Genomic DNA, 11,230 nt, shown 5'->3' with positions numbered 1-11,230 from the left:
CTCCGTGGGCTGAGCATCCCAGCAGGGGCACGGGAGCCTCAGTGGGATCCTGGGGGTGAGCACGGCACAGGGGAAAAACCACCCGTGGGTCAGCAACCAGGGCCAGAAATAGCTCCCGGAGCCAGAAATAACCCCCAGCTCCTGCCAGCCCCCGGTCCCAGGGGGCCAGAAATATCCACCCTGCCCCAGCTGCCCGTCCCACGGGGAGGAAGCTCCCCTTCGTGGCTGCCGTCACGCACTGCACGGCCCCACGGCGTGCCGGAGGCGCGCAGCCCCGCGGCGTTCCCAGCTGGAGCGCGCCGGGGGAGCCTCGACCGGGCCACGCTTCCTTTCCTTATCCTGCGGGCTGACGCACGCGGGGAGCTTGTCAAGCCGAGAAAAGATGGAAGGAAAGAGCTCTGCTGTCTTCCCGTCCTATCTCGTTTCGGATCTGGCTACACCCTTCTCCTGCTCCCCCTCACACGCGCTCGCAGACGCAGGAGGGAAACCAACTGGCTTCCTTTTCTTGGCTGCAGCCGCTTCCTTCCCTTTGAGCCCGGCAGCCGGGGGTTAGTCAGAGAAACCTTTAAACTCTGCCTCGCAAACCGCAGCAGCGAACATGAAAGCGGCAGACGCAGCGAGACGGAACTGGAAGCCAGCAGCGGGCTGGCGGCCCGCGTTATCGGTGTCACATTGAAACCCAGCGCCGGGGCGGCCGCACACCAAACCCAGCAGGAACTGCACACACCCCGCCACATGTTCCGCCCCGGCCTGGGAGACACAAACAAGCCTCAGCGCGAGAGGCATCCAAGTATTTATTTAGCTGGCCGGGGCGAAGCCCACACACCGTCCTTAGGGGAATCGCACATCTGCTAACACTTCCCCGCCTTCCTCTGGGGCGACCCTAAAGGCGCAGCGGGGACCTCAAGGGCAAGGCAGGGGCGGTGCACGAAGGACGTCCAGCGGGACCGTCTCCAATTTCCTCCTGGCGCCGCGTGCCCGGCCCCGTGCCGCTCGGGGACGCCTGGCTCCGGGTCTCCATGGGATGTGGGGATGCTGCAGGGGATGCTTGCACCTCCGGAGCACGGCGCGCGGCGGATGCCACCTGCCGAGCCGCGGGCTGCCCCGGAGCTCCCAGCCTGCTTGGGCACCCGAGGACGTTATATAAATAACTAATGTCAACCTGTAATTAGAGACGGGACTGAAATATAGCAGCAGATGAGGCCCCTCTCTGCCTGGTGGCGCAGGACATAGCGTAGGAGAAGGAGCCAGGATCAAGGGCATGGAAAAGGGACCTGGGCAGGGAAAGTGGGAGCGCATAAAGCCCCCCCTTTATGGACCCCACGTTCGTTATTCCCAGAGTAAAGGGAAAACTGGGAGGGGGAAAGGAGATATCAGAGCTGTACAGAATAATAGTCAAAGATAAGCAATTTCCTATCCAGCAAAACCCACTTGGGAAAATTCTACCTTCACGGGGCTCTTAAAATCAGCATTAACAAGTCACGAGTATCAGGTTTTTGGCAGAACGCGTTTCAGAGACAATGCAGCTGAGAAATGTGGGTTTGATTACAAACAAGCCCTCCCTGCCCTGATCGAGACCCATCACATGGTGTCTGCACGGGGAGGAAGAGAGCGATGAGTTTGCAGGAAGAGGGATGGGGGGGGAGGAGGGGGGAAAGCACAATGGAAAGAGAAATATATCTAGAGCTTCAGGGGCTATGTCGTCCCGTGCTGCTTCCCACTGCCTGGGGCAGGTGGTGCCCACTTGGTTATGATTTCTGCTTTAGCTGGATCAGCATCCTTCAGCCTCGGCCACTGCTCGTGGCTTTCTCTGCCCATCTCCAGCTGATCCCTGCGCCCTGGTCTTCTGCCCTGGCGAAACCATCTCGTGATGCCCCCCCCTCGCTGCGTTTCTCCCCTTCCAGGAGCTCCCTGTGGGCACAGACGGCCGTGCAGATGGTGGCAGTGAGGGGGGAGCGTCGTGAGCCCTCTCTCAGGATGGGGAGCGGGCAAACCCTGAATTTGCCCCCCCCAGAACGCCCGAAGGTTGCAGCCACTCGTGCCGAGGAAGGGGTTAAGCCTGCACTGAAACTCAGAGCTCAGCGGAGCTGCAACCACCAGGCTGGTTTTGCTGGTTCGGGGACAGGTGAACTAGGAATTATCACCCCCGAACCATAGGAGGTCTGCATTGTTTTTGCCTAAGCCCTTTAACGGTGTTATTTTTTTTATTTTTTTTATTTTTTTTTGCCTGAAACTCTGTCCCCAGGCTCTCTTAAAATTCAAGCCCATGCTTCCCGGGAAGCCAGCAGTGGGCTCACTCAAAGGTCAGCCTCCGCTGCCTTGAAACTCAGCCCGCGCTTGCCTGAAACCCTGCCAAGCTCTTCCGAAAGGCTTGTATCCTGGCCTGAGTTTCGGGTTGCTAATCCAAGTCTCGCTGGGTTTCAGGTTTCCTTGCAAGCCTTGGCTCTGCTCGCCACCCGAGCAGCCTCAGGACACAGCTCCCGGCAGGCCGGGGCAGGGGGGGCAGCAGGAGGACGGGTCCCCACGCCAAAACCAGGAGGGGACGAGCACGAAACCGCAGCAGCAGGCGGACGACAGCGAGACCTGGCTGGCCACAAAGCTTACTGAGCCCATTGCAGCACTTAAATCCGAATTACGGCGCGGTGAAGCCAGACCCATGCGTGGGCTGTGCTGCTCGTAGGGTTTTTGGCTCGGCACCAGCAGCCACAAGCCAGGTGGCCACCGGCACGGCACGGCCACCCCGTAACTCATAGGGGGTGCTGAGCTAAACCCCGCTCCCTGTCATACCCAGACAGACAGAGCCCCTCCGTCCCGTTGCACGAGAAGCTGCAGCCCTCAGGAATCCGAGTTTCATTGCTGAGCCCGCCAGGAGCTGCCTTTCACCTGGGGAACCCCCCCTTTTTTTTATTATTATTTTTTTTCCCTGCCGTTTCCACTAGATGTCACTTACAGCCAGAAAGTTAAGGCTTTCCCTAGGTTTTTAAGCTCCTGATGCCCAGGTTTATGCTAATCCTAAAATGGGGGCTTAGATGGGCAGGACATTGGGGTCAGGATGGTGTTAGGGCAGGCGGAGGTGTGGGGGAGCAGCCAACGTCTCCTTTTGGGATCAGGCTCCCTGCAAGACGTCACTGTGTCAGCTGCTTCCAGCGTGCCCCCAAAGGTTTAACCAGCTATTTTGTCTGTGTTTAGCAAAAATAAATAAATAAAAATAAAAGATATTCTGGGGAATCCCAGCTGGGGGTGAGGTGGTCCTCGGACCTCGGTGGTTTTTCTTCCATCGTGATGTGAGGGAAAGGGCAACAGTAGCTGCAACTGCAGCCGCAGCTCCCTTTCTGTCCAAGCTGCTGATTAATTATGTTTGGGGTTGAAAGGGCCTCCCCTCCCACCCTCCCCTCCCACCCCAGCCCCAAATGCAAGCTGCTCCACATCTGCGGGGCTCCCTCGAGGCCTCGGTGCCTCCGGCCCCACGCTGGCCACCCCCTGTCCAGGAGCTCCGGCAAGGGCAGGACAGCCGAGTTATCCCATCTCCCAGCAGATCCCAGTTACTCCAGCTCCCAGCAGATCCCAGTTATCCCAGTTCCCAGCAGATCGGCAGCGCCGCTGATCCCAGCCCACCCACGGGCAGCAGCTCCAAAGGGCGAAGGAGAGGTCGGCTGCAGGCACCGGTAGCTCCTCGCACGGGGCTGCTCCTCCGGGGCAGAGCAGGGGAGGCTGCCTCGGTGCACTCTGGCTTGAATTAAATCAGCCTGATGGCATTAACCTGCTGACGGCTGCAGGATGGGAATCCTCAAAGCCTCCTTTGCCACGGGGAGCTGTGCTCGGGGTGCCTGCAAAGCCTCCGGTGCTGCTTAACGTGGCACCGGGGGTGGGTGGTGGACATGCAATGCCCTGCACAGGCTGATCCCCGAAACCTGAGAGTCCAAATACCAAAACAGCTAAAGCTCTCTGCAAGCTGAAGGCTCCTGAGGACCTGAGAGCATCCTCCACCTGAAATACGCTGCCCCTGTTCCCCAGCGAATTAACCCCCCCCTCCTCTGACCAGCTCCTTGCAGGGAGTCCATTTGTTTCCCCGTTTTGAATACAAAAGCCCCACGGAGAATCGTGGCCAGGAGAATGGCAACCGGCGGTCCTCATCTCCTCGGGCTGAAGATTAGTTGAGAGGTTTCCGAGACAAAATCGGGATTAGAGCTGGGCCAACAACAGCCCTCGATTATTGATTCGAGTGCCTCGGGCGCTGTGCGTGCTCGGAGGGAGGGCAGCGAGCGCAGAGCTGAGCTGGGACAAAGCACGGGGCGGCGCTGCCATCCCAGTGCCTCCCAGCGCCACCCAGTACCACCCAGTGAGCCTGCCTGCCAGCATCTCTGGGGGAGAGGGCAGGCAAAGAGGAGATGCAAAAGGACGGGGCTGGGATGCGATGGTCCAGCATCACTCGTGCCCTGGTTTTGGTGAAGAGATCAGAAATCAGGGTCCCTTGGTTGCACACGCACTGCTCCCAGCAGGACCCGACAAACCCACCTCTTCTACAAACAACAAAAAAAAAGAATTATTTTGAGGAAATGGTATTGTTCCTGTCTTTGGAATAACTCTTCGGCAAAGCCCTTCCACCGCAGTGATTTCTTCCCATCTTCCTGTCTCCCTGAGCCACATCTGGGAATCCTATTTGAAGTGCACATTTTTTCCTCCCTTCCTTAACGAAAGTAAAATATTTCTTCCCCCTTTTCCTTGGGGGGTGGGGGTGGAAGGGGCGGGGGGGGATGTGTGGCTCGCATTTGTATTTGCATACCAGCTATTTGGGTTATTTCTGAGTGATTGCGTTCCTTTGCATGCTGCAAAAAAAATTCTTGTGCTCCTTTTGAAAAGAACTCGAGGTAGCAAATGCTGGCCCAGGGTGGGAAGGACGGCTCGGTTTCAGCTCCAGTCGGGATTTTTCCTGGCAAGGGCACAGAGAAGGTTGCAGTGTTGCACACTGATGGGCTCTGGGATGTGTTTTAGGTCACCCCAGCCTCTCGGTGTCACCGTGTATGGGGCTCTCCTGGTGTTTCCCTGCCGTACATCAGGATGCGAGAGCTCAGCACGCCAGCTCCTGCTCTCCTCCTGTGCCAAGCACAGCCCCTGTGCCACTCGGTGCCGGAGCCTCCAGGCGCTGCTGCAATCACGCTGCTAATAACAACGACAGCCCAGATGCTGATGGAAACCTCCGCGCTACCTGGCGCTGCCCGTGACTAATCTCTGCCCGTTGATTTAAGCAGCTGAGACCAAGCCGGAGAGACAACAGCGGCGGCGAAAGGCAGGAGCAGACAGCAGAATTGCAGCTGGAAGGAGATGAAAGGCTGGGGAGGAGCAAGGCCTCTCCCTCCTCTCCTACCGCGGGGCTCCTCTGGGCTGCCCAGACGATTGTGGGATCGTCTTCCCCCTGCGATGAGCAGCACCGAGGGGCTGGGATGGGCCAGGGGCTGCTGACCCCAGGGGCTGGGATGAGCCAGCAGCAGCCGACTGCTCGTGCACCTTCTGATTTCTCCCCCCCCACCCCGGGGGGCTCGGCATGGGAGCAGGGCTCCCCTTGCTCCGGCATCTTAACAAGAAGCAGCTGCTGGAGGCAGAGCGAGGAATGGCACAAGGAAAAGGCCCCGCTGCATTAATTAAAGGTCACGGGGCCATTCCAGAGGCTTCCCAATTACCTCTGGAAGAGTGTCGCTAATGTGAGATAATGATGTCATACGGCCACTAATGAGGCAGGTTAACCAAACCCCACCGCCCCCTCCCCAGAGGATGTGCCGGCACCAGCGGGGCGAACACGGCCGCTCATCACCCCCCCTGTACCCCTCCAGCTCCCCCTTAATAAGGTGCCTCCCGGCGCCCCTGCCCATAAAGGAGCCAGGGGAGAAAGGAGGAGAGGCCAAGCCCCTCTTTGAGGTTTTTGTGCCCAGGAGAAGTCCCGGCGAGGCCCATTCTCCCCTGCGCCGTGAATTGCTCCTCGGGAGTGATGTCAACAGGATATTGTTCGGCCCTGACCCTGCTCCCCGCCTCGCTCAGACCAAATCCAGCCCCATTAGCGCTCCTTAATTGAGAGTAATTTGAAGCGAAAAATCTGCCTCCCAACGTGCCGGGGGAGATGGAGCTCCCCGGGGCGGGGGGGACGTGGTCCCATCCTGGGGACAACCCCGGGTCCCAGGGTAAAACCCTGACTGGTGGAGGGGTCCTGGGTCAGTGTGGGTTTGGGGTCAGGCAGAAATTAATGTTAAAACGTTAATTTTCCATCCACCCTCTGCTGTTTGTCTCCAACGCCTGGGCAGGCCCGCAGCGTAAGCACCTCTTTGTCTTAGGGTTCAGGCACCGGGCAGGGGGTAAGGAGACAAAACACTGTGACAGAGATTAAAGTAAGCCCCCAGAATGATAAATAAATAAATAAATGAAAAGCCACGGGGTCCTGAGTTCCCTGCTTTGGAGGAGGGAAAGGGAGAGAGGGTGCAAAGAAGCACCAAAAATAAAGCAATGCTCGCATCTGAAGCCGGTCCTCTTCCACCCAGAGCTTCAAAACTGATGGGGCAGGGGGAGCGGGGAGACCTCAGGATCGTGCCCCTGCCCATGCAGGGCTCGGCGGGTCCCAGCTGAGCAGGATGGGTGTGGAGCCGGCCCTGCAGCATCCCTGGGGGGCTGCTGCTGCTGGTGGTGCTTTGCCCCTTCCCGTGTGCGGGTGGCCAGGCTGCTGCGGAGGCGATGCTCGGGACAAATCCTGCTCCTGCTGGTGGCAGCACGCCTGGACACCCGCTGCCTCTCCAGCACAAGGGGACGGAGCTGGAGCCACCACACAGCCCCCGAGAGGCGACCCGGGGTTATCAGCAGCTTCTCCTTGGCCTCTCCCTGTTGTGTCTCCTGCTGTTTATTTGCTCAAGCAGCAGCAGCAGCACTGATTTGTGCCCTGCCTGCAGCACGTCCCGAGCCTCTTCCTTTAGGTCCTGCCTTTTGCCTTCCCAATCTCTCTTTCAACACGCTGATTGCCAGTTTCCAGCAGGGAAGACCAGGAGCTGGCTGTAAGAAAAAGGGTTGCTCTTGCCCTAAGCATGAAGGAGCTGCTGGGCACCACCTGCAAGGGGAGAGGAGGGAGGAGGAGAGGCCCTGGCCATCCCTAGGGCTGGCTCCGTGGGATGTCTGCTGTTTCACCGTGCCCTGCACGACAGATCAGAGCCCGACCCACACCGAGGAGCTCGGAACGAGGGCTTGCCGCTGAGAAACCGTGACAACGGCCACCTCCAGAGGGGCTGACATCCATCCCCTGTCCCCAGCTCCAGCCGAATCCTTACCCACAAGCGCACACACGAAACAAGCCAAGTCTGCTGGAGTGGGAGCTGCCAGCTGCAATTTATCAGGCGATGGGAAGAGACAGCACATGACTGGAAGTGAGGGAGCGTTTGCAGGGGGAGGCAGAGGTGGAGGGAGCAGGGATCTCTGAGTTCTCCCAGGAAGGCAGAGCTGAAAAGTGCCGGGGTTATTAATTATCTGCAGCTTTCATCCCTCCCACATTCTGCAAGGAGGAGAAAAAAAAAAAAAAAAAGAAAGAAAGAAAGAAAAAAGTTGTCAGGGCAAAATGGAAATGGGCGGGCGAGAGAAAAGAGATGAAAAGACTAACGGCAGAGAAAGGAGGAGCAGGGGGTAGGCTGGGACCAAGGCTTGCTGCAGAGAGGGTGCCAGGGCCGAGAAAACACGGCGCTGGCTGATAAGGAGCTTCCTCGCCCATAGGGATCCCATTAATTCCCCCAGCTCGCTGCGGTGGCCAAGGGGTGGGGTATTTTCCGTTCGCCAGCACGATTACATCTGCTCCAGGAATTCTGCTCCCATGGCTCCCCCAGGCTGGGTGGGATTTTTCCATGCGCTCGCAGATCGGGCTAAATCAACACAATTATTATTATTTTTTTTCTAGCGTGGCCCTAACCTGCGGCAGAGGAAGAGGCTGGGAAGGGCTGGAGCAGTAATCCCTGACCTTTGCTAATCCACAGGCAATAACTCGGAGCAAGAGGCACGCTGCAGGCGATGGCAGACTTTGCTCTCCCCCCGGGCAACGTTTTTAACCTCGGCAGCAGACGGGTTTTGCCGGCAGCTCGTGGGTCAAGGAGCTGCAGGGGAGCCGTGAAGTATTCGAGAGCCCCGGCTCGCTCCCGGGATGGATCCTGAGGGCTCTGGTGGGAAGGCCACGGGGCTGGGAGCTTCGGGAAGGCTGAGATGTGCTGCTGGGCTCCCCGGAGACCTTATTCAAAACACAGCACCTCCCTTTGCTTACTTCTTCATTTCTAAAATGAGGATAATGAGGCTGAGACCTTGGAGATGGAGCTATTAAAAAAAAAAACAGCTGCCGGGTCGCAACCGAGGGTGTTGCAGCCGGCTGGGAAGACGCTCGGGGTTCCAACCGAAATATGGATGTTCTGAGCAAATTCCTTTAACCACCCGTTAGCATCAGGATCCCGACCAGTGACCCGCGGCCCCATTTTTGGTTCAAGTCTTCTGGCCTCACGCATCCCTCCTCGGCCCTAATGCAAATAGAAGCTGTCACCAAGCACCACTTTATGCAAAGAAAAAGCCCATCGCGGCACACAAAATATTTCCCAGCTATTAAAAAAAAAAAAAAAAAAAAAAAAGCACATAGATAGCTGTGAAGATGAGCACCACCTGCATGCAAATCCATCCTCAGCCCCCTCTTTTGGCTACCACGGGGCTTTCTGCTGCCCTCGGGGAACATTGCCCAGCTCCATGGGGCTGGTTTTACCCATGCCTTGGGTCTGCCCCCTTGCAACTGGCACTGCTGCTCTTCTCCGCCAGCTCCTGCCCCATCCAGGGCAAAGAAAATGTCTCAAGCACAAGGAGCTGCTTCCCCGGAGCCACTTTGTGCACGCCAGGAGCCGGCCTCCAGCTTTTAAAGCCTCCTGGCTCCTTTGTCCCAGCCATAAATCCGGGTGTCTTCATTGGAGCCTCGGCCCGGCTTCTCCCGAAGCAGAAAATAAACAGCGGGGCTGTCGGCGCTGAGTTATGGGGGGAGTTTAGAGGCTGCGAGTGTGAAGAAGTTAATTGCCTGACACTCGAGTTAATCACCCTGAGACCGCAGCAGCCAGGCACTGAGATTCGGCGGCGGGGCTCAGCCGCCCCAGGGCGATGGCACCGTCCCCTGTCCCCGTGGCACGGTGGGTGCTGATCCCAGGAGGCACCCCTGGGTGCTGCTGACCCCCCCCCCCCCCCCATGCCTGCTCTTGCTGGTGCAACCGCCTGGATTTTGCAATCCTGCCCCTCGCAGCTCAGCTGGAGGAGCTCTGAGGCTTTTTGTGCTCACCTGGATGTGCGCGAGGAGGGGTGTGGTGGGGCGAAGCAGCACCTGGTGGCTTGCCCGGTGCTCCTTTGGGTATTAACACAACCACGGGAGCACTGCCAGTGACCCCGGGGGCTGGCGTGGTGCCCTGAGCACAGGCACCTTCAGCCCATGCAGCAAAAAGCCAGCACTTGATAGTCCCGGGTGGCTTTCCCCACCCCACACAACATTTTCCACGTGCCCCCATCCCCGTGCCCTCCTGCGACGGGCTCTGCAGGCAGGCACGGAGCGCTCTGGCCTGGTTTGTGAAGGCAGCTTTTGGCCTCTGACAGCACTGGGGCTGTGCTTGGTCCTGCTTCACGCTGAGCTAATGGGATCCATGTGCCTCCGGGGGAGGAGAGCGTCTGCCCCGGGCTCGTCTGCACAAAGCGCCTTTGTGCGCCGCTGCGGGAGGGAAGGGGCTGAGCACCACGATTCTCCCAGCACGCGAGCAGGAGCAGGTCCTCCGTGGTTTGTGGACATCAGGAACCTCAAAGCAACGAGGTGGAGGCAGGAAAAATGCAAGGATCGAGGAGCATCGTTCCCACCAGGCTGCCAGCATCACTCCAACAGGGTGGCGGTGGCGGCACACGGTGTAATCCTGCGCCCTCCTCTCCTCCCTGTCTGGCACTCCTGGCCCCACGCTGCTGGGGCTGCCTGTGGGTGTTGATCCCCTCTCAGGCAGGGTGTGAAACCCTAATTGCTGTTGACACCCGCCCGGCTGGGGTATTTACACCCGCACACGCAGGTGTTGGGTGCTGAGCGCTCCCTGCAGAGCTCAGGGCAGAGCCTGCCCTCCTGGACCCCCTGGCACCTCCTGGATCTTTTCCTCTGCACAGCACGTGGAGCTTCAGCCAGGCTTTTCCCTGCCCAAACATCTTCCAAGCTGAGCCTTCCCCGGGGAGATTCCTCCCTCTCTGGCAGCATGGAGTGCCCCACAGTCCCCGAACAAAAAAGCCTTCCCCAGCCCTTTAAAGAGCCGCCAAGGGTGTCTGGAGGCAGCAACCGCAGCGCGAGGGTGGCCGTGCTCATTGTCTCCTTCCCAGACGTCGTCCCCTGCTGCGGTCCCGGGAGGGGACATCGGAGCAGCCCCGAGGGATGCGTGCCCTCCTTGTCTGCTGGGCATGGGGGTGCCTTGAGGCCGTGGTCCCCGGGGGCTGGTGGTGGGCAAGGAGCAGCTCGGAGGGGAGAGGCAGCGGGGTCGGGCGAGCAGAGCATCCTCGGGGACCACCACCACCGTCCTGGTCCACCCGTGCCACCAACAAGGGGCGATTTCTCTGCCTGCCCCCCCAAGATTCTGCCCTCCGCCCGTCCCCGAAACGGTTAAGCCCCCGCAGATGAAAGGCATCCTGGGGATGGGCGAAGTGTTATAAACAAATAAATAAAATGTGTGCGCGCGCGGGGGGAAAAGGGAGGGGAAGGGGGCTCCCGGGGAACGAGGCAGCCTCGTAAAGCGATGACGCACGCACCGCCAGCTGTGGAAGGATGCCAGGGGATCTGGAAAACAGGTTCGAGGGAAATGCAGCCTCCTGCCCATTCCTCCTGCCTTGGGCAAGGAGCAGGAGCTGGAGGGGTCCCAGCTGCGGTGTGCATCCCCCTGGAGATCCCCAGCCCTCCTCAGCTGTAACCTCCATCCCTCATCCACCCAGCACCCAGAAAGTCCTCTTACAGCACCCGTCCTTTCTCCACGGGATGGGCCGAGCCCTTTTTCCACCCAGCTGTGCCCTCGGTGCTGAGGTGCTGATCCCCAAGCGCCCGATTAAACCTTGAGACAATGACGGTAATGGCCACGACTTCCTTCCCACCATTGTCTCCCCGCCTGGGTACGGGGGAAATCTTTGCTGGAATGCCTCTATAGGAGGTTTTTCCTTTAAGGGGCTGCTGCTTTTTTTGGTGTGG

The 11,230-nt window shown here is 59.0% G+C and overlaps 1 long non-coding RNA gene across 1 annotated transcript; it reads left to right on the top strand.

Annotated features, from left to right (window-relative positions):
* Positions 1–277: 277 nt before the first annotated feature.
* LOC118177255 lies at positions 278–1,641 on the top strand. The gene is made up of 2 exons (XR_004755722.1): positions 278–1,013; positions 1,504–1,641. It is a non-coding gene; the product is annotated as an uncharacterized LOC118177255 (long non-coding RNA).
* Positions 1,642–11,230: the final 9,589 nt, after the last annotated feature.

This window comes from Oxyura jamaicensis, chromosome 21 (assembly GCF_011077185.1).
Source record: "Oxyura jamaicensis isolate SHBP4307 breed ruddy duck chromosome 21, BPBGC_Ojam_1.0, whole genome shotgun sequence".
Lineage (NCBI taxonomy): Eukaryota > Metazoa > Chordata > Aves > Anseriformes > Anatidae > Oxyura > Oxyura jamaicensis.
This window is presented reverse-complemented; position numbering and strand designations above follow the sequence as displayed.